Raw genomic sequence first — 24,721 nt, 5'->3', positions numbered from 1 at the left:
CCGCACACTTTTACCCAGTCCTTGCTAAAATTCGCATTAATGCAAAATTGCAAACAAACGTCAGCTGAGGTGAGCAAAATGTACGTACAAGTGCTTATAATATATACGTACATACATACATACATATGTATGGCTCAATTTGTTATAGAAAGAAGAGAGTGCAGAAGTAAAAAATAAAAAATTATATGTAGATAAAAGTAGGGAATATATAAAAGCACACAATTTGGATAATGCGAATGTCTTATAACCGAAAATAAATGCAAAAATAATACCAAGATTGGTAGCAGCTATATAGCCGATAAGACGAAAATTAAACAGAAAAGAGTGCTGAAGGAAAATTCTACAAAGTACCACAAATTATGTGCATACAGTTGAAAGAGCTTTACCACAACTCCAAACTCACAAATATACATTTTGTATGCATGTATGTAATACCATAATGTATTGCATGACCTCCCCGAGCCATGAATTAAAAATCCAAATTATTTTTATTTTTAGCAAAAACTGTCTCATCTTTCTGAAACACCACTCCTGGGAGTAAGTCAAAAGTCCTAATTTACATATAATATTTTTTAGAAGTTCTGATGATTCTTATTAGGATCAAAAGCCGCCTTGATCGACCAATAAGAGCCTCACTACAATATATGGGCTAGACGACGTTGATGTTGGTATTCTCGTACTTCAAAAGATTGCAATCATGAATACTTTTCGGTTCAAACTCAAAATAAATGGAGAGGAATACCTCTTCTGCCCTCTGTATGGCTTTGAAGGGGCGGAGAAAACCTGTGTGATTACTTTATAAAATTTATACTCCAAATCATGAAAATTTGCACACTTCATCCTTAAATTAGATGATGCCCATGAGGAATAAAGGGACTGTAATTGCGCCGTTTGGGCAAATTAAACCATAAATCAAAAGTCAATTCTTAAATTTTTCCATCATCGGAAAATCCAAAATTGTTCTATGTTGCATTCATTAGCATATGGACCTCCGGTTATTAGCCCAGTTTTAGTCAAAAATAATCCACATTAAGACATGTTGGCCACTCATTCGTCCGATATAAATGTCTTCATTTTTTTTAGAAGAGCACGTAGTACATACGTTCAAGCTCCTAAAATTTAAATAAAATATCGTCGTCATTGCTGTCATCCCAAACTTATAGTACAATTTTCCTATCAGTAAATAATTAATGATGCCGCCAGAGGTACTGAATATTTCCGCACATTTTATATGGGGAAAATAATATTTTTCGTATAATTGCTATAAAATCGTTAAAAATAAACATTTTTTGACCGCATACAAAGTTTCCTTAAGAAATCTTCAATAAATTGAATTCTAATGCATAATGTATTTTTAAACATTCATTAATTATTTTTTTTTTTCATGATCAATAAATGAGCTTTGATCGATAAAATGGGATACGCATCTTTTTTAGTATTTCTAACAATATTAACATGTTCTTTCCAAAGAATTTTTATTGCTCCTAATTACAATAGTATTTGCTTAATAGTAAACAAATAATTAAAAATGTATTTAAAAAATATCAATAGTATTTTACAGGGTCTTGAGCCTAATGGCGTAAATAATTACTAAAATAAAAAAGACAGGCCCTTTTTTCATGTTGTACAGTTCTGGGAGATGGGAGCAGAAAAATTTCAAAAAAAAATTGATTTTCCCGTATAATTTTGGACTACCCTATTGTAGAAGCACACATACAGGGTGGGCCATATAGCGTTTGCTTTTTGAACCACTTATTTTTTTGGGAATGGTAACACAAATGGCATGTCAAATGTGTTCATAATTTACTTAAAGGTTTGACATTTACGAAATGGGACGCTATACGCTTGAACAAAATTGGGAAATATTGAAAACCTATTTCCAAAGTAGTGAGTCTTCTTCCGCGGTTACAGTAAATGGCGAGCGTTACCGTGACATGCTCAACGAGATTTTATTTCCAAAAATTTAAGAGGATGACATGGATGACATTTGGTTTCAACAGGACGGTGCAACTTGTCACACTGCCAAAGTTACACTCGAACTTTTCGCTACCGTTTTTGAAAACCGAATAATCAGCCGAAATCCCGATATGAATTGACCGCCTCGGAGCTGTGATTTAAGCCCGTTGGACTATTTTTTGTGGGAAGCCGTGAAGGACAAATGCTATGCGAACCATCCAGAGACGATTGATGCTTTAAAACACGAAATCGAAGTTGCCATTCATGAAATTGGAGCCCAAACAATCGAAAATGAGCTTAAAAATTGGGTTGATCGAATGGCCTACTGTAAAGCCATTCGAACGATATTATTTTTCATTCATAAATGACAATGTTCAATCTTCAAAATAAAAAAAAAGTTTGAAAAAATACTGATTAGTTTTTTTTTATAGCCGATTCAAAAAGCAAATTTTACATGGCCCACCCTATATATAGGGTGCGTTGGCCTGGAGTGGTCCTAGTTTTTAGTTTTTGTAACACGAGTTGGCCAATTGCTTGCTCTCATCTACGGTAGATTTAAATTTAGCCACTTTTTAAAAGAAATGTTATGTATTTTAAAAATATGTATGCATGCGTGCGGAAATCGAGTGAAATTGTATTGAAGTAATATAAATATTTACCAAAACCGAGTTTATCCTTCAATTTATGATCCTACTTCAGAGCAGCAAACTCGCTGTTTATGAAAAGCTTTTCAAATTCAGAAATGCACTCAGGGTTTGTTATTGCATCTACTTCTTCTGATACTCGCACTGCTCGTTCATTTGGGTTGTGTTTCTAATCGAAGGTTAAGACATGCTCAACAAAATACCCTTTATTACTTCATGGTGCGTGCACATCTAAAATATTGTTTATTATATTGGTTTTGCTGCCTCAAGCGATCTCCTAATACCCACTCAAAGCAAGCAGTCGCAAGGTTTCCTCTTACGGCAGCTTCCAATGTAAACGATTTCAATCGCATTGTATGGTACACTGATGGAGAGTGTTGTGAGGAAAACAAGAAGATTGCGATGTTGTCGCATTACAAATTGCAAATTTGTTTGACGACATTGCCGCACTCACACACGCGCACAAGTACAGGTGAGCGCACTTGAAAGGTGAGACGAGTAAACTTTTTCAGTTTGTGGCTCAGCACAAATTGCTGCAAACTCTCGAGGATGAATCTGTGACCAGAAAACACAAAACGTGTCTGAAAGCCGAAGGAAAATGTTGCACATATCCATATGCATATACTGTTTATATACTCGTATAAGTAAATGCGCACACTTATTCGATGCAACTTCTAGTGATACGTATGTATGTGTGAATATATTTTATTGCGATTCAAGTAAACTTATATTATTTGCAATAATTGCACTTATATAATATGTATGTGTGTGCTTATGTTCATAAATATGTACATTTATATCTATTTGTACTCGTAATACTCACATAAGCATCGGCGGACAATACTCGAAAGTTTAGCCAAAATATAAAATTGTATTATTCAATAGTTAGGATATTTCCTAAACAAGAACCGACAAGAACAAACAAATTTACCTGACACTTATACAAACATACATACATGCAGTGTACAAATATTATTTCAATAGGTTCGCTGAGTATGTATGCATGCGACAGTCTTTTTGTCCTCATAAACTGGGTTAAATGGCAATTAATTAAAGCTTCACGAGTCTATAAAGAGTGAAAAGTCAAGTAGCTGTGCACACAACTACGTACAAGCAACACAAGCATACCGTTTGCTATTAAATTAAATAATTCCTGATTTTTATGTCCAACGGAAATAAATGTAATTTAATTTATCTGGTTTTATTAATTACAATGTCAGTTTTAATCAAAACTTTTCATATCCTTTCCATTTACGTATTCAATCGATTTTACAGTTTTGATTTTTCCATTTGGCAAACAATCACGACAGAGTTGGGCCAAGCTCTTAATTAAGGTTCACGCTTTTGGTTTTCTGCTAGAAATAATTCTCTTGACTTATTTTTCTGAATAGCTTCTTTGTAGCACAAAATTCTCGAACAATTGCTTGTAATGTCAACCGAGATGCGATTGCTAATGGAAAATTATTAAATAAAACTGTTTTTTTTTTGTGGTTTTTTGATTTTTTATTTTACACTGGAATGCACCTGTGCTCTTACCTAATGTCCATGCCAACTTACTTACAGCTACAACTGTAGGGTCATATTGAGCAATGAAAACAAAATAACAATTGATGTTGCAAGCATGTAAATATAAATGCAAACAATATCGACTTATTGATTAATGACTTTGAAGTTTATTTTAGCGCATGAATATACACTGCATTAAATATTGACAAGTTTTGACAATTTATTTGCTTCTTACTTAATTTCCATAATTTTTTAATGAAAATATAGTTCATTCTCCTATAAGAACCATATACAGGGTGAACGATATGAAGAGTTACCTATTCAAAACACCATAATTTTTTGTGTTAAATTAATTTTTATTGATTTCAAAGACAAAATTGTTCAAAAATGATAACAATTTTAACATTTATTCACTTTAGCTCGGTATGACCACCTTTTGCCTTGACTGTAGCCTTCAAACGGTCAAAAAACGAGTTGCATGCTGCACGAATGTGATCTTGAGGTATTTTGGCCCATTCTCGTATAATCGCTTTTTTCAGCGCATCCATACTGGCATATTTTTTAGTCCTCACCTTACTCTCCAAAATGGACCAGATGGCATAGTCCATCGGATTTGCTTCTGGCGAATTCGAAAGCCATTATGTGGACGAAATGAAGTGTGGGACATGATTTTTTAACCACACGAGCTTTATGAGACGGTGCCGAGTGCTGTTGGAACGTCCATGGTCTACGACCAAAATGTTTGCGTGTCCACGGCTCTAAAGCAGCTTCTAAAACATTTTCTCGATAATAAGTCCCATTCACTTTGACACCAGGATCGATAAAAACGATTTCCATCAGCGGTCACTGCGGCCCAAACCATTACTTGCGATGGGAAATTGCTTCGAGTAGCCATACGTAGGCTCAAATCCTCGTATGAGCATTCGGTCAAGTAAACACGATCGTTTTGAGTGTTTATGAACTGCTCAATTGGGAAATTTTTTTCATCAGAAAACACAATGTTAGGAAATTCGCCTCGTTCGTGCAAGCGCAACAACTCCTTTAGTCTTTCCCACCGAACTTTTTTTTGTTGAAGTTAAAGATCGTGTGCTTTTTGGAACTTGTAAGCCTTTACCTTGAGCTCATTTTTCAATATGCGTCGAATGCTGTCTTGCGATGTTTTCAGTTCTTTGGCCATTGTTCTTCTACTTCGACGTGGATTTCGTTCAAGTCGAGCCTTCACTTTCCGAATCATTTCTGGCGTTGTTGTGGTTTTTTTGGTCCACCTCCATAGCGTTTTGCAATGCTACCAGTATCATTGTAACGTTTTATAGTGCGATACACACATTTTATTCACTTTGAGGTGACTGAGCTAACGAACAATGGCTGGTTGTGATTTTCCAGCTAAATGTAACGCAATCACACTATTACGTTTAAATTCCATCACATAAAAAAAAATTCAACAAAAGTGAGACGCAAATGCTTTTGATGACTTATAAACAATATATTGAACTGTCATTAGAACAATTTTGACGTTGATGTCATGAGCTGTTTTACAGATACAAGCAGTGTGAAGTTGGTAACACTTCATATCGTTCACCATGTACATAAATCACAAGTTCACAAGTTTTCATCAAAATTTCACACCTATTGATTAGAATTCTCAGTCAAATTTTGGTTATGCAGCGTTCATAGCACATTGAATTTCTATATAATAAAGTGCAAATTTGAAGTGGGTCCATAATCGGATTCATTTTTGACAAAAATGTACATTTTCTCCATATAACAAATACTCCACAACTTTTTATATGGAAGAAGTTCCCAACGTCAGCAAAAGAAAAAAAAGCTTTTTATAAATAACTCAAAAATCAAAACTCCACAAATTGGAGAACTTCAAAACAAAAAACAAAAAAAAAAAAACAAAAAAAAAAACAAAAAAACAAAAAAAAAAACTGTAAAACTGCTCTAACTTTGTCACAAATCAAGTTACTGCATACGAGGGGCGCTAAGGCACATAATATGCCACTAAAAAATATTCTTCAGATTCATCTTTAAAATGGTCCTCAAACTTACCTGCGTCCGAAAGTCTTCGACCCATTAGCTAATTTTTTAAATTTGGAAAAAGGTTCTAAATGACAAGTCCGGACTTTAGGGTGGTTGGTTTATTCCTATGAATTCAGTAACTTTCATTGTTTTACAAAAAACGGCACACCTACAGACTCCTCCCAGTTGACTGACGGAGTACTGACCGTTCATTGCAATCCCTTTTGGCAATTAACTCCTCTCGCTATCCCAAAAAATGGTAGCCGTCATCTTGGCGTTGACTTTTCCACTTTGAACTCCTTTGTTTGCCTCTATTTCCTTTTCGACCGCTGCCCCGACTCTTGTTGGGATTCTAATATTATTATACTTATATACTGACGAATTTTGCGGTCCAAATCACTCTGGTACAACAAGAAATGGCACGCCTACAACTCTCCATTGTATTTAAAGCTCTGGAAAGTGAAAGGGTAGATAGTCAAGGGGGAAATAAGAGAAGTAACAGAAGGAAAAATATAAGATAAAATAGAGAAATAGAGGTAAGTAAAAGTACTCGCAGGCACATAAATTCAAGAAACGCGTCATAAAGGCCAAGCTTGCAATAAAGAACTAAATTTGAAACTGAATGCGAACACCCTACAATTAAGGGGGGACCCTCATTTAGACGGTCGAAAAATGCATCATTTTTGGGAATTTTTTTCTCAGGTAAAATAACTTCAAACGTTTTGTAATTCATAAAGTACTTTAATAAATGTCTTGACTGTCTACAAAAATTTTCGGAGAAGAAAAAAAACATTTTAAGTATGGAAATATACACCTCGTCCATGGCACCTCATTCTATCTGTGTACATTCTAGCGCTCTGAATTTTTTTCTGAAATAAAAAAACCAAATTTTTTTTAAAACTTTAGGATAATACCTTCGATGTGACATTTTGATTTAAAAAAAAAATGTCGAAATTGATATTTTTTACCCAGTTTTATGTTAAAAGTGATTTTTCATGCATAAAAATTGACTTTAAAATTACCAAAAAATATGAAAATCTTTTTTTTTTTAAAAACACTTAATGTCACATTGAAAACAATTTAATTATCTTTAAAATGAGCTATTGTAAAGCCTGATTGGTTCAATACAGCGTTCTCAATTGTGTACACAAAATCGAAAAATGATGTTTCGAGAAAAACGCGTTTAAAGTTTTGGATACAGGCGATCAGGCCACCCGTCGCGTCCTGTTAAAAATTTTGTCACTCCTTCAAAAATACAGATATCGACTTGAAATTTTGAAAGTATATTCTTAAATAGTTGTAGAATAGATTAAAATTATTTCCAAAAAATCGATTTTTTTGACCCGATAAATGAGGGTCCCCCCTTAATGTTTCAAAAGTTATGTATCAGGTCAGTCCATAAGTTCGTGCGTATTTTACCCATAATTTCACTTTTGTGCAATTTTTGCATACAAGAAATTATTCACAGAATATAACGGAACTATTTATATTTTTTTTGATATATTGTGCTTTCAAAAAGTGATTTTAATCGCGGATAAAAGCACGTGTTGTTAAAAAATTTTATAAAATGGAATCTTCGAACACGTATAAGAGGCGTATTTTGTATTTTTTTTATAAAAGTGGTAAAAATGCAACAACTGCTGCTGCAGAAATAAACACTGTGCACGGAGAGAATACCGTGAGTGTAAGAACTGCGCAAAAGTGGTTTTCAAAATTCCGAAGTGGTAACTGCTCAGGTCTTTAACTCCGACGCCTTGCTCGAACTCGTGGAAGCTGGGTCAAATTTGACAGTCGATATGATAGCTCAGAGGTTAAATTCATCGCATGGAACAGTTCACAGGCACCTGGTTCAGTTGGGAAAGATTTCAAAGCTGGGAAAATGGGTTCCGCATAGACTTTCCGTCGCCAACCTTCAGCAGAGAGTGAATATGTGTTCTCAGCTGCTGCAACGGCTTGAAAATGAAAGTTTTTTTAACCGTATCGGTACTGGTGATGAAAAATGGGACCTTTACAATAATCCTGTTTGCAAACGCTAATGGTTAGATAAAGATGAAACACCAGAACCGACCCCTAGAGATGGCCTTCACCCCAAGAAGATTCTCCTGAATATTTGGTGGGATATGCCCTGTATTTTGAACTTCTGAAACCAAACCACACGATAAAGTTTTGTTTCACCACGACAACGCAAGACCTCATACCGCAAGGCAAACATTAGGCAAGCTGAACGAGCTCGGATGGAAGCTAATGCCGCATCCACCATACTCGCCGGATATTGCACCTTGTGATTATCACCTTTTCCGTGGACTTGAATCCCATATGAGCAACAAGAACTACTCCTCAAAAGAAGCTATAAAAAGGGAGATCGAAGTGTATTCTGGCTCCAAGGACAAACAGTTTTTCGAGCAAAACTTTCCTTAACGTTGGGAAGACATTGTAAATAATGAAGGAAATATATTATTGATTAATAAATACTTTAAACATATTTTTTATTAATTTTAAAACTACCTATAAAAAACGCACGGACTTATGGACTGACCTGCTACATGTGTGTATATTTACTGTGAATATGTGTATGTAAATGTCCATGCAAATGTTTTCAATGAGGCCAAGTTTGCTAGCATTCCTTTACTGGTGTCCTCGCTGCTCATTACTGTCGGTATTTTGGACAGTTTTGACTTTACAAATTCTGACAATTGCCATTTTGCACAAATGTCAAATGTCAAAAATAAAACGAACGATAACAGTCACAACAGCTCCAATATTGAAATAACAACCAAGTAGACATTTTACGCTGTGTGCTGTACAGAAAATACCTTTCACGAAGTTTAATTTTTTAAAATAATTTCAAAGCAGAAATATTAATTGTCGCCACGGTTGAGATCGAATGGCTCAATGATAGTGGCGGAATCGAGGAGAGTTAGGATAATATGAGAGCTACCTCAGCTTCGGCTGAGCGGGTGTGTGGTTTTATTTATTCGAGCTTTATAGCTTATAGGGCCAGCAATTTGCTAGGCGAATGAAATATTAAGCAGAAAGAGCAACTCGCTTCATACTGAGAGGCGGGAAATAAAATTTAACGCGATTTGGTTGAATGGTGAAGAATGTTTGAAATCACAAAAACGAGTTGTTCTACTGAAATTCATTTTAGTTCTGTAAATTCTATGAAAATTGGGTGATTTCACGAAGGATATAAAATTTGACGAGACTCAAACATGTCATGCAGTGAAATCAAGTAGGTCTGATCAGTAACTTGGCATGCGCCCAATCCTCTTAAACTCTCCATCCACATGTGTGTACGCATGGCAGTGGTTTGTGAGCGGCTGTGTGGTTACGCTTATACTTACATAAATGTGCGTTGCGTGTAATGCGTAGATGCGTACGCTCGGCATGAGGCATGCGGTGATGTACGCATATATTTGTGTAATCTGAATTGCATAATTGAATTTGGCATAAGTGGAATTTCATGTCACATCGTCCCGAAGCTATGAGGTGAGTCGCTTCTGAATGTTCGGTTGCAGGTAGTTTTATGAATGGCAGTGGAGTAGGACAGTCAAGCAGACTAACATTTAAGCGACAAGCCCATGGATGTGGTAGGCAGCAGCTTGTTGGCTCGAAGCTAAATGCGGCATGCAGGATAAAGACTTGACACACGGACAACTTGACAGATAGACGGACGGACAGACAGACATATCGCTTAAGTGATATTCAATTACATTTATGAGCTGATTCGGTGTTTCCAATGTTTTTCATTATGTTGATTGTTTGGTTGACTGTTTTCACTGTTTACCGTTTTATAGAATTGTTCGCCATCGTTTAAGGCACTTCAAATTCAATTGCATTATTAATTTGGAGCACGCCTACAGACAATACTGTAGTCTTATTAAAAAGTCCACAATAAAAATATTTTTTAATGCATTTCTTTCTGGGTTCTTCCAAATCACATGGAAATACTCTGAAATGGACACAGTAATGAAACTGTTGTCCTTTCAAATCGTATCGGAAATCCAGTATTGCACCGATTTTCTGAGGCAGGTGTGTTGCGTCACGTTTCATCCTGCAACCTTAGATGCAAATTCGCCACCAACTACGCAGTTATCCAACGCATACCCTATCTCTCTTTTTGTTATTGCTATTGCACACAACTTGCGTTTTCAACGTAAGGGCAAAGTTTTCAACGTTCGAACAAATATTTCCTCCAAACAATTTATGCAACGGCAACGTGCAATGTTACAATTGGTAACAACGCACAATCGAAATGGGCGAGGGGGGTGACATTGTTTTGCATTCGGTTGCACAGTTTAATTGTTGGAACAACAGTAAAAAATAAGGCTGCGAGCAACAAAAATGAAAACATAACGGAAAAGGAAGCTGCCACAAAGCTTGGGTGGAACAATCATATAACCGTAAAGTTCCGCTGTATTTCCTAAAAGGAAATAAAAAAAAACAAGAGAAGCCGTTAAACTAACTGAGTTTTGAAATCTACATATAGCAAACTTGTGATGGCATTGTGGTCAGTGCGCTGTTGAACATAACGGATATGTCCAAATGTTACGCGGGACATTGAAGTGAAGCCACGTGACGTTTGTAACGTAATAATAAGAACCAATCAAAACTTATAAATAATAAACAATAATATACGTATACATATATACATATAATTTCTTCACTGGATTTGAATTGATTCTCTTCTAATCCATGGCTTTGACCACAGAAGCCTTCTAACTCTATGTTGTAGTACCAGACCAAGAGCTCATTCATTCACATTTGTCTAAAATTATATAATGTTAAACTAAGTTCGAATCTTAGAAGGAAGCGGAGTACTTAGTCTCACGAAAATACACTAGGTACTAGTTGGCTTTTCTAAAATTTAAGTAGCTTTGGGGAACTGCAACGTTGGTGTAAATTTATTAAAATTTTTCGTTATTTAATAATAATAATCTAAAAAAACTATATAACGCAGTTTAATGCTATGCAATAATTATTTTAAAGTATATTTCAACAAGTACTTAGAAGAAAAAAGTCCAAACCTAAAGATTTTGATATCAAATTATGTATGATCCCGAAGACTACTATGCAAGCAAATGCGCTCATTTGGGCTTAAAAAGGGGCGGAGAGTCAATCACACCACTTATCATAACGAAAATGAAAGAGAGGCTTATGTGTTAACAGTCCTTCTGCTTTGCAAATATTGCAAATTGGTTAATAAACATCTCACAATATATGAAGGGTTCGGTTCAACAAATGTTAATGACTTTTGAACGTTTTCAAGTCTCTTGACAGTAGATATGGATATATTTTTGCTTAGATCACACTAAAGAATCACTGCTAGATATGGATATATTTCTGCTTAGATCACACTAAAGAATCAAATAAAACAATTAACCAGTACGCATTATTAAAATCTGCTCCTAACGAGGAATACTGAGGCAATGACATGACTTACATATATAACTATTAAACCAACAATTTGGATCAAAAACTCCACCAAGATCAGAGTGGTTCGTTGCAACACATCAATAAAATAGGGGATGGGGATTAGGAAGCGAGATTTAGAGTATGGCAGATGGAAGCATCTACTAATATTCAATTGAGGAACATTTTTACGACGGAACGAGTCAAACGAACTCGTAATTTATAGATATATGGTATATATATAATAATATATAATATAATTGGCTCCCTTTGTTGAGTGTTTACTCCGAACGGCAGATATTTTGTTATGAGGAGATTTTTCATGGCAGAAATACACTCGGAGCTTTGCCACCGCCTGCCGAAGAGGAACTACTAAAAGCACATTATATCACTTAGTGCTTCATGATCTGAAGTTCGAACTCACCCATTACCGAATGGTAATCACGCACCAACTCATTCGACTACGGCGGTTAATAGTGTAATACCACCTTCGAAAAGGTCCCGGAAAAACCGCCAACTGACGCTCAACTGATTTGAGTTCCGTTTGCCACATCTGTGGTTAATATTCCCACCAAAATTTTATCGCTATTGCTTCATATTTGTAAAAGTTCCGCCGTCTTAAGTAAATCTACCTCTGCACAAGTTTTTACAGTTTTAAAAATGCATTTGAGTTTGCATCAACGAGCTTTTTTTTAATAGATTCTTGGATTCAATGTTGCGTATAACTTAGATATGTTGGGAAACTGTTTCGGTAATGAAACTCAAAAGAAAATAGCCGTTTAAGAGTGGCATGAACGCTTCAGAAGAGATCGTGAACCCATCGGGGATGACGGACACAGTCACATGAAAACATTCATCAGAATGCTGGCAGAGGACTTGAACATTGCTTATGGATTTGGGTTTGCGCCGTGATGCTGCAAAGTTAGTCCCAAAGGGCCTGAATTTAATGCGAATAAAGGTACCACGTTGATATCGCCGAAAACAAGGTTTCCAGGGTTAAATCCGACCCGACATCAAGCGCATCATTACTTCAGACGAGATGAGGGTCTATCAATCAAGTGAGTGGAGAGCTCCGAATGGACCAAGACGAAAAACCCACGAAAGAAAGTAAGCGATGCTCATGGATTTTATGGATTACAACGGAATTGTACACCACCATTTTTTTGCCAGATCGTCAGACAGTTAATAATTCGCCAAAAAAGAATCGATTTGAGCGAAAACAACTAGTGGATTTTGCACAATGATAATGCATTTTTTATCAACAACAATACGAATACCACCCTCTGTTCGATCAATCTGTTTTGGCATAAGTGCGATGCAGTTTATGAAGAGTATTTTGAAGGCGATAATATCACTTTTGCTGAATAAACTTGAGCTTCTGAATGCAGAAGAAATTTATAAGAGGTAAAACATTCACTTAGGGTACACCGGAAAATGCAATGGAATAATGGGGTGAAACATTGTCAACCGCAACTATAAGTACAAACCCAATTACGAACGGACGCAAATGATATAAATTTTAATGAGATAGATCGAAGGCCCAGATAGTTGAGAAACTAAGATATTTGTTATGGGAATAAGCTTCCGCCCCCGTAAAAGAGGTGTCGCTGCTGATACTATTTTTGTGTTCGCTCTACTAATATACTAATGATTTGAAGGTGTATATGTGAGGCCTCGGTCGCAGTTGTTGACTTCCCTTCGAAGCGTAAAGATCCATGGTCCAGAATGCAGGTAACTGGGCGCCACATTAATTTAAGGAAAGGGATATCGAGACACGTTTGGTGTGAGATGCTTCTTGAACGGCAGAAAAGAAAAGACTCAATGATGGATGAAATCAAAAGAACTCGAATTTTTCGTCAGAGGAGTAAAGTTGTAGCCTCCAGTGGCACTTGCTTCACATAATATCATGTATTATTTAATTGTTTAAATAATTCGTAACTTTGGCTGAGAAAGGACGGAAACTTATTCCCATACCCAATAGTTAGACTGACTTTATTTCCATTTCAATTCTATTCTTAAGGTTTTCTTTAATAAGATGCGTTATATCTACAGTGGGTTTCGAGCACGTGTCAATCGAGTCGTAGTCATTACAAACCCACTCACCTACGGTGATCTCTAGAAAACACTGGTATCGCCTATCCATTCGGTATTGTTGCGAGTTTCCAGAAAAGTTGATTGGTAATAATCCGTTCGAAAGCTCTAAAATTCGCTCATAAAATTTACTTTTATGAATCAACTACGCCCACCACAACAAGTAAGACTACATTCATTCTTATTCACGTCAAATCCTTTAACATACTCTTTGCAACACAGCGTTTGCATTTTAATTTTACTTAATTTTCATCCAAAACGTGAAAAACAATAGACGCTTTTAGCTCATGCGGAACACGCGAAAATTCACTCACTTTCCTATGTACACTTTTTATACATAGTTAAACTTACTAAATACATATCTCCCAAATATTAGGAACGTCCGAAAATAATTACTCACATCTTCTTATTTATATATTTCTTTTTCTTTTCCTCTGCTGCGGAGCTAAACTACATCAAAACTTTCCTCGAAGTAATCACGATAAATAATAAATAACTTTTTAAATGCAATAGCATTATCGTCAAACCGCACCTCATTTCAGGGTTTGCCTCTTTATAAATCCATATTTGAAATGATTGGAGGGACCGCGGTCAGTGACTTCAACTACCCACTATTCTATTTATATACAAACGTATGTGTGTGAATGCTACTATTTACGATTTACATTTTTCTTTCTTTCCTAACATAAATAACAAGAACCAAATCATTTTTTTCACCATTCATTGAAAATTTTTAATACCCGAGTGCTGCCAAAATGCTGCATTTATGAAAAATACTTGCTTAAAAATAAACAAATTTGTGCCATTTTTCCCTAATTATATACGATTTTATACAAATTGATCGTAAAAGTGACACTCTGTCAATCCTTTTGTGATAAATCAGTATACTCGAACGTATACATAAATACATATGGCATGTAAAGGGTTTTCCAATAACAGATGTTATTTAAATATATATATAATATATTTATATATATACAAGAGATGATTAACCATTTTTTATGGGCGAAATTGCATGGTATTGATCTGGACACCGTTTATTTTCAACAAGACGGCGCTTCCTGCCACACAAGCAACGAAACCATTGATCTTTTAGGGGAAAAGTTTCCGGACCGTATTATCTCTCGAAGAGGTGATCACAATTGGCCACCGAGATCTTGTGATTTAACACCTTGTGACTTTTTTCTTTGAGGCCACGTAAAAGAGAAGGTCTACGCCAACAGCACAGGGTCGATTAAAAACCTCAAAGATGGAATTCATGAGGCTATCGAGGACATATGGTAGGGCAGCCACTTTGCAATTCGGTTATGGAGAATTTCATGAAAAGGATATTGTCCTGTAAGCGTGGTCGTGCTAGTCATTTGCCTGATGTTATTTTCCACTATTAACGGGATACCTTCCTCTTTATAATGAAATAAACATCCGATCATTTATATTAAAAAATAGCATTTTTCTTTTTCTTTTATTGGAAACCCCTTTACCTATGTATGCATGCAGGCATCAACTGTCCGCTGGCGCACGACCATTTGACGCCATCGGTTATTGACTTTGCCATCGATTATTACTTTGCAATCATTTGGCTAACTATAAACTCATCATTATGCGAACAACGCACAAAGCGTTAATTCACAAAAGTGGAAATTGAATTTAACGGAAATGGCTAGCAACGAATGCAAACTATACACAAAATGCACCTCCGCGAGGAGGTGTGGGCAGAAGAGTCGCCCAAGCCTAAACAATTATTTTGAAAATGTATGTACATATGTATGTTTGCTTAAATATGCTTAAACATAGATTTTTGTTTACTTAGCACAACTCGACATCGAGATTTCGAAATCCAATTTTTGTTTTCCATCTAAATATCGCTGATATTTTGTTCGGTATTGCCTTTTATTGTGTTTAAATTGGCCATTAGTCTGATCCTTTACACTTCGGACTAAAACTCACAGTCAAGAGAATACAGAAGATGGCGATATCCGCAAACCACTTTCCCGTTCTCAGTGGATTTGACAGAAACAGCTATTGAGCTAAGGCAATAGAGGGCATTTGTTGTCATTTTCTTGCTGTACTAATTTTAATTTTTATCGTTATTAGCGAGAGAATTTATTGCAGTACACACTACTTTTTTGTTTGCCCTTGTTGCGTCACAGCGAGGAATACTCTCAGGGATTTCGCCATCTGGATATATATCTTTCTTACTTACTTACAAGAACACCGGCAGAGCAACCACAAATTTTAGCGGGTACTCTAAAAGCGCATTTCCAGTAAAAGCGCCAGTCGGCTTGTTTACAAGATTGCATTGTCAGTGTAAAATGCTGACTCTTCAAGAGTCTTCCTTAGCACCACACTAATTTGAGTTTAAGTTTTGACTACACTGGGCTTGTAAAAGAATTAACAAATCTAATAATAGGAAAATAAAACTATTAAAAAACCAATGCATTCTTGGAGAGTGTCAGTTCGATGCTGGGAACGCCATTTCGGTCAACGATGGCTGCTTCAAAGGTATGGAAACCAATTTTTCAGGTCGAAAACTGAAGACTTGGACTTGGACGATCTTTGGTTTCAGCAATCTTTTGCGAAGTTCGGTACACCTCGTCGGTGCCAATTGGACAACTCAGGCTGCGATTTAACGCCGTTAGACATTTTATGAGAGATTTAAGCCTTTAAAATGAATATCGGGCAAGCCACATGAATGAAATCATGTGGCATAAATAATTTGAATCTCGACTCTTTCGAGTAAACCAATAATATACCGAAAAAATTATTAAATTTATCGCAATTATTTGTTTCACATTAGATTTAAGAATTTGATTTTTAATTTTATTTTTTAAAATTTTGTAATGCTTGTTGATGTAGTACGAAGAATTGAACAATATTTTTCGTTTTTGCTGAGCAGAATATTGGGATACGAAAAATATGTTCCTTTAGGATCAGCAAATCAGCAGGGAAGTCATTTTCGCTTTTGGTTATATGGAAAACTTTTCCAGTCAAGTTTGTAAAATTTCGTGATTTCTTATAATGCGTGGATAATCGAATCACAAAAAAAACAAAATTTCTTAGAGACAAAAAAACACTAAACTTACTTTCAACCTCCAGAACAACTATTTAAGTGAGTCTTGAAATAAAGCTTTGATTACTTTGATATCATTTTGGAAGACAGGAAATCTATGCACCCAACTTATTCCAATGGTGAATATGTAAACCAATACTTGAAGATGGGGACACTTAAAACATTACTTGTCAACATCAAGTCACGAACCACAAAAGGATGGAGAAGCTCAGCCAAACACCAATTAGACACAGACACTTCGACTATTAAATTATAATTACTGAGGATTCCATTTTCCAATTATTTTATTTTCCCAATTTATGTTTCACTGACTTTTTTTTAACAAATTACTGAGGCAATTTGACATGTGACGGCCATAACGCCAAACAACGTACAACTTGCATTAATTATGGCCGGTAATCAAATAAAACATTTGATGCAAAGACTAAGAAAAAACCGATTCATATACAAAATATATGAGTACTGGCAAGATGTCAAATAACAAATGAACCTCGAAATTCGGTGAAAAAAAGGCAGTAAAGCGGCGAATGCGATGACAGCTCGCTAGTTCACATTCGCACTTATTGACGATAGCACCGATACCCAACGTAACCATTATCGATTTGACGAATTAATGAATGAATGAGTGATGAGATCGCTTGGCAATAACAAGAGAAATGGAAAACAAGTTGAATGTGAGTCAGATGGGTTTTTCTGTAGTGAGGGAAAATAACTCCCGTAAGCAGGTGCGAAATTATTTTCGTTTAATGTGACTTGTAATGAACGCTGAAGAATATTACATATATGTGCATATGTATGCATGTAGTTGTTGTTGTTTACTATTCAAATCAGCAAAAGATTTAACAAAAAACTAAGATTCCAAAAATATTTATGGTATTTATTTCTAGTTCATATGGAAATTTAGGCGAGCAAAACAACTTTAGTGGAATTTAATATTAAAAACAAAAATGTGTAGGCTGGTTAAATATTGCAAAAATTTCAGTTCACTGAGAAGTAAAAAATTTCAGTTCACTGGAGTAAATTTAAGCAAAAACTTGAAACCATATCTGATATGTCCGAAGTGGCCAATGCGTTGTGATAGTTTTGCACTCTTCGAGGTTTTTATCTTTATAAAAGATCTTTCTTAAGATTTCTAAACTCTATTTGTATTGGTGGAAAACTAATTTATGCGCAAAATTTTAATTTTAATTGAGTTAGAGATTAAGACTATTTTTACTGATCTGGCACGAAGACCATACAACGCTTTTTTGGGCTATATACATATGTTTATGTACAGTCTGTCTAACAGAAGCGGGACCGCATAAACTTAGAAACCAACTGCATTGCAAAGGCGAGCAAAACAACTTTATTGGAATTTAATATTAAAAAAAAAATGTTGTAGGCTGGTTAAATATTGCAAAAATACAGTACAGTCTGTCTAATAGAAGCGAGACCGCATAAACTTAGAAACCAACTGCATTGCAAATGCTTATACAGTAGAGCGCCGATTATCCGAAACAATTGGTGCAGAGGGTGTTCGGATAATCGATTTTTCGGATAAACCAACATTTTCGAAATTCCAGTTCTTTGTTGAGGGTAGGGTAATAAAACATGTCATTGGATTGGGAATACATATTATGTATGTAACGTTTTTTAATGATACACTAGAGTACAGTACATATTATGAATACTTACATACACATTAAAGTAGGGATCGCTCACACGGTACATAAATACACATGTCTAAACATTTTTTAATAGTACAAAACTAATCTAAAAAAAAGTCAAACATATTTGTTTGCTTAAGTTTTGAGACTCGCTTTGTTGCCGCCAAATCTCTTAGGCGTTTTAAGGACTGCACCGAATCGCATTCGTCTTGGTGTCCCAACCATTTAATAGCAGTCTCAAATCATTTAAAGGCTTCTTCATTGGACGGACATTTTTCAGCTGAGACTATGTCATCACTAATTTCGTCTTCAGCGTCGTCATCTTCAGGAACTTGAACCTGTGCTATTATATCGTCGTCTGTCAACAATTCGTAGCCAGGATCATCCTCGTCAAATTCTAGCCATTCATGCACGTTTTCTCGGTCACATTCTTCAAATCATGAAACCTCTTTCATCAACTCAACCATTTCTAAAACAAAGTTTTCATTTGTTGGTTCTTCAGATGTAAGGCTAGCTTCGGATTCAACTGCTGGGCAAAGCTTATTCCAGGATTTCTTTAGAGTAGTCGCTTTGACATAAGCCCACGCTTCTGCTGCCATGTAAACAGCATCCTTCAAGTTGATACCTTTGTAGATTTCAAGAATTGTTTTATCTTCCTCTTGGCCGATTAGGACACTACGAAGCAACGCTTTTCTGTAGTAACGTTGGAAGGCTTCGAAGACCCCCTGGTCCATAGGTTGAACGACTGAGGTAACATTGGGTGGCAAAAAAATCACCTTAAATTTTCCATCTTCTCTCTCAAGTGAAAGGTTTGAGGGATGACTTGGAGAATTATCAATCACTAATAAAACATTTCCAGTGTCTCCAGTTTCTATCTGATGTTTTTTAACCTCTGGAATGAATACAGCGTCATACCACTCGATAAATACTTGAGTGTCCATCCTGAAATTAATGAGAGATTGCCCAAACAAAACTGTCGGCGTCGGATGCGCGTTCGTTTCGCGGCACGATAACACCACCGACGCTGTTATATTGGGTTTTTCTGTAGTGAGGGAAAATAACTCCCGTAAGCAGGTGCGAAATTATTTTCGTTTAATGTGACTTGTAATGAACGCTGAAGAATATTACATATATGTGCATATGTATGCATGTAGTTGTTGTTGTTTACTATTCAAATCAGCAAAAGATTTAACAAAAAACTAAGATTCCAAAAATATTTATGGTATTTATTTCTAGTTCATATGGAAATTTAGGCGAGCAAAACAACTTTAGTGGAATTTAATATTAAAAACAAAAATGTGTAGGCTGGTTAAATATTGCAAAAATTTCAGTTCACTGAGAAGTAAAAAATTTCAGTTCACTGGAGTAAATTTAAGCAAAAACTTGAAACCATATCTGATATGTCCGAAGTGGCCAATGCGTTGTGATAGTTTTGCACTCTTCGAGGTTTTTATCTTTATAAAAGATCTTTCTTAAGATTTCTAAACTCTATTTGTATTGGTGGAAAACTAATTTATGCGCAAAATTTTAATTTTAATTGAGTTAGAGATTAAGACTATTTTTACTGATCTGGCACGAAGACCATACAACGCTTTTTTGGGCTATATACATATGTTTATGTACAGTCTGTCTAACAGAAGCGGGACCGCATAAACTTAGAAACCAACTGCATTGCAAAGGCGAGCAAAACAACTTTATTGGAATTTAATATTAAAAAAAAAATGTTGTAGGCTGGTTAAATATTGCAAAAATACAGTACAGTCTGTCTAATAGAAGCGAGACCGCATAAACTTAGAAACCAACTGCATTGCAAATGCTTATACAGTAGAGCGCCGATTATCCGAAACAATTGGTGCAGAGGGTGTTCGGATAATCGATTTTTCGGATAAACCAACATTTTCGAAATTCCAGTTCTTTGTTGAGGGTAGGGTAATAAAACATGTCATTGGATTGGGAATACATATTATGTATGTAACGTTTTTTAATGATACACTAGAGTACAGTACATATTATGAATACTTACATACACATTAAAGTAGGGATCGCTCACACGGTACATAAATACACATGTCTAAACATTTTTTAATAGTACAAAACTAATCTAAAAAAAAGTCAAACATATTTGTTTGCTTAAGTTTTGAGACTCGCTTTGTTGCCGCCAAATCTCTTAGGCGTTTTAAGGACTGCACCGAATCGCATTCGTCTTGGTGTCCCAACCATTTAATAGCAGTCTCAAATCATTTAAAGGCTTCTTCATTGGACGGACATTTTTCAGCTGAGACTATGTCATCACTAATTTCGTCTTCAGCGTCGTCATCTTCAGGAACTTGAACCTGTGCTATTATATCGTCGTCTGTCAACAATTCGTAGCCAGGATCATCCTCGTCAAATTCTAGCCATTCATGCACGTTTTCTCGGTCACATTCTTCAAATCATGAAACCTCTTTCATCAACTCAACCATTTCTAAAACAAAGTTTTCATTTGTTGGTTCTTCAGATGTAAGGCTAGCTTCGGATTCAACTGCTGGGCAAAGCTTATTCCAGGATTTCTTTAGAGTAGTCGCTTTGACATAAGCCCACGCTTCTGCTGCCATGTAAACAGCATCCTTCAAGTTGATACCTTTGTAGATTTCAAGAATTGTTTTATCTTCCTCTTGGCCGATTAGGACACTACGAAGCAACGCTTTTCTGTAGTAACGTTGGAAGGCTTCGAAGACCCCCTGGTCCATAGGTTGAACGACTGAGGTAACATTGGGTGGCAAAAAAATCACCTTAAATTTTCCATCTTCTCTCTCAAGTGAAAGGTTTGAGGGATGACTTGGAGAATTATCAATCACTAATAAAACATTTCCAGTGTCTCCAGTTTCTATCTGATGTTTTTTAACCTCTGGAATGAATACAGCGTCATACCACTCGATAAATACTTGAGTGTCCATCCTGAAATTAATGAGAGATTGCCCAAACAAAACTGTCGGCGTCGGATGCGCGTTCGTTTCGCGGCACGATAACACCACCGACGCTGTTATATTTAGGAACTGTGATACTAACTTAAATTCATAAAGCGCGTGACAAAAAGCTAGTATGTACATATGTACAACGCTGTCAATACCTATGAATCATGTTCTAAATATGACATGCTATCGATGAAGACACGGAAAATGCCAAAATCATGACGTTCCTTTGCGTCGCTCTCTGAGTCATTTCTATTAAACGTTTCTATTTCATTTGTACATACTTTTTTTTATTCTTTATATCCGAAAAAGGCGCCATGTTTCCTTTCGGTTAACCGACGTTTCGGATTGTTGTCTTCTTGTAAACACTGAGGTTGGTATCACAGCTGACGGTAATAATGATTTTCAGTAAATTTTATTCATGCATTCAAATTGACGCTAAATATTATATAAATAAATGATCACACCTATTTCGGAGAAGCTGAATTACACATTATCACCACTTTTCCTAAAAAATTCCTTCAGCTTCACGCAACCATAACTTCGACTTTGTCATAATAAAATCGATGATTTTCTGCTCCTGCTTTGTAGAGATATTTTTGACCTCGTTTTTAACTTCGATATACCATTGCAGCCATTTATTTATGCTCGTATTCGACTTTTTCTAATATTTTGCTACAGATGCATGTAACATTTTTGAACATTTAGGGTATACGCATAAGAACACGGCTTGAAAGCGTTTTTCACACACGCAACTCATTTTGCATTATTAACGAATGCTTTCTAAATTTCTCATTTAACATATCCTTCCTCTATATATTGCAACAAGGATGGGAATTGTTGCTGCCCTCCGGTTCAGAGAAACATCACAGAGAGTATCACATACAGACTTTTTTTTATCTGGGTTCCACCTTTAACATAATAGTTACTAGCGGAAAGAGTGGAGGGAAAAAACCCATCACCTACTAGCTTAGTCTTCTATACAGATGTAACCAACTGTACTGGTAGAGAGCTACCCCTAAGGACCACTGCGGCGTTTTTCAAACTGACGTTGCGACAATTATGTAAGCTATGGAGCAACGTGGCAAATTAACCTCCAGAAAGAGATAACTTCATCTTAGTTAAAGACAGGCTGCATTTATACCTGATGAATTCTAAACTTGCATTGGACTAATTTCATCTCATCATAGTTCAAATTCAGAGGGGCATAGGATGAAATTGTATGACAGTGGAGCTTGCAGAAATGAGACAAGCAAAAGAGTATTTCTAGAAAAGAACGCCTTATTATAAGAAAATGCGTATAAACATATTTATGGGATAGAACTTAGAACTTTAGATTGGTCATGAATCGCGACTGTCTATTATCGTTGGGCTTTAACGAGAAAAAATATGTATATAAGAAAGAGTAGTGTACAAAATAATTATAAGTTAGCTAATATATAGCAGAAAACGGTAATCTGATCGGTTGAGCCATTTTTGATTTGTTGCAGTTTCAAAATAAAGGTTTGTTCAGTTACCAACGAACACGGGCTCACCAATTGCTGTCAGGCATTAGCTCCCTTTTCAACTGACCCTCTCATATTATTCAATTTTTAAAAAGGCCAAATCAACATCGAATGTAATGTGATTTCCTAAAACTATTTGATTTTTTTGTTTTAAGTTATTTGCGTTAAAATATTGAACGAGTGTCTCATCTATTATATTCAGGATAGGAGAGTGGAGAAATGTGTTTCATGATATCTGAAAAATATTAAAATTCTTCTTACCAAATCCACGAAAAGCAGGAAAATTAATGCAGCAAAACATAACAAAACTAAAAATTGTGAGAACAGAATTTTTAGTGTGAACGACCGGAACCATCAGATAAACCATCTACTATGTACATATGTAATGAAAAATTTTTCCTCTTAAAGTTATCCACTCAAGACATTCATTTCTACACCTAGTTCGATTCGATTTTCGTTTCTAAAGACGAGTCAATATTTCGATACATACCTGAAAGAAAAGAAAAAAGAGCAAATAAAGTTGCGTTAAAAAATATTTATGTATATAAGAAAAATAGATATGTTGTACATATGTACAAAAATCAATATCCAGCAAACAATTTGATCACATTTCATAGCTCCCTAGCGAAAAAACTAAGGTATTTAGAAGAATGGAATATTTTTTTAAAGCTATAAATGCTAATGAAGGGAAGTCTTCAAGAATTTGACAAGTTCAAAACGTACATCTAATTTCAAAGTTATTATTAAAAAAGCGTGCCCGTCCACTAATCTAAGCTTAATAATACCTTCTGAAGCTTGGATTATCAAACAGGGTAAATTTTTCACCTGCAGTGATCAAGCAAACAAAAACTGTTTCTGTGTTGTACCGCTGAAGTTTTCCTCAGACAGACACTGATCGCAAATTTATAAATGATTCGTAGATCTAAACACTGGTATCTTCCTTCCTATGATTATGTATGTACACATATGGAATTCGCCAAAAAGTTCTTCCGGTATAAAAAATATTATTTTTATGACTTGTTCTAAGGACTCATTTACATAAGGAAATAAAGTAACAGTAAAAGCTCCCATAGGTGAACACTCATCACACTTTCTGGCTATAAGAGATGGTGGGTTATGGCAGCTATCCACAAGGAGACATTTTACTGTACATTTAGTCAAAAAAGTACCGGGAATTATTCAATAAAACGCCAAATAATTGTTTAATCATCAAAATTTATTTTCTCGTCTTCGAAATAGGCTCTATTGGAAGCAATATACATCTGCGAACGATTAGTCCAGTTATCAAACCACCTTTTAAACGCGTTTGAAGAGATCTTCTTCAGCATCTTCAGCGAATTCTCCTTAATGGCCTCTATCGACGCAAAGCGACGTCCGCGGAATGGCAATTTAAGTTTTGGTAAAAGCAAAAAGTCACAAGGGGCTAATTCCGGTGAATACGGTGGTTGTTCGATGATATTTGTAGAGTTTTTGGTCAAAAAAGTGTTCACAATATGAGCCTTGTGAGATGGTGCGTTATCATGGTGCAATACTCATGAATTTTATTTCCACAAATTGGACCGTTTCCTACACATATTCTCTATCAAACGTCGCATAACTCCAAGATAATATTCCTATAGATAATATTCTTTATTTACCGTAGAAATATTTGGAACGGATTCTGAGTGCACAACACCATGATAATCAAAGAAAACGAGTAGCATGACTTTCACTTTTGACCGATTTTGACGTGGTTTTTTCAGCTCATGTGGATAGCGCTATTCAGCCGCCTGTTGCCTGGTTTGTTATGATGCGCTGGATAAACGTTGAATCCGAATCCACTTGCTCAAGCATGTCTTCAACCACCTTCTTCCGATGAATTTTTTGAACGAAATTTAACTCTCTTGGAGCGAGTCGAGCAGGCACGCGTCTCATACCC

The 24,721-nt window shown here is 35.7% G+C and overlaps 1 protein-coding gene across 1 annotated transcript in view; it reads right to left on the bottom strand.

Moving 5' to 3' along the window:
• LOC129244449 (matrix metalloproteinase-2-like) overlaps positions 1–23,268 on the bottom strand; it is a 53,027-nt gene extending 29,759 nt beyond the window's left edge. The window contains exon 1 of the mRNA XM_054882082.1: positions 23,065–23,268. The gene's annotated coding sequence lies outside the window, so the exon portion shown is untranslated. The remainder of the gene's footprint in view (positions 1–23,064) is intronic.
• Between the last annotated feature and the right edge of the window lie 1,453 nt (positions 23,269–24,721).

Source organism: Anastrepha obliqua, chromosome 4 (assembly GCF_027943255.1).
Source record: "Anastrepha obliqua isolate idAnaObli1 chromosome 4, idAnaObli1_1.0, whole genome shotgun sequence".
Taxonomy (NCBI): Eukaryota; Metazoa; Arthropoda; class Insecta; order Diptera; family Tephritidae; genus Anastrepha; species Anastrepha obliqua.
Note: the sequence above shows the minus strand (reverse complement) of the source record. Positions and strands in the feature narration are given on the sequence as shown.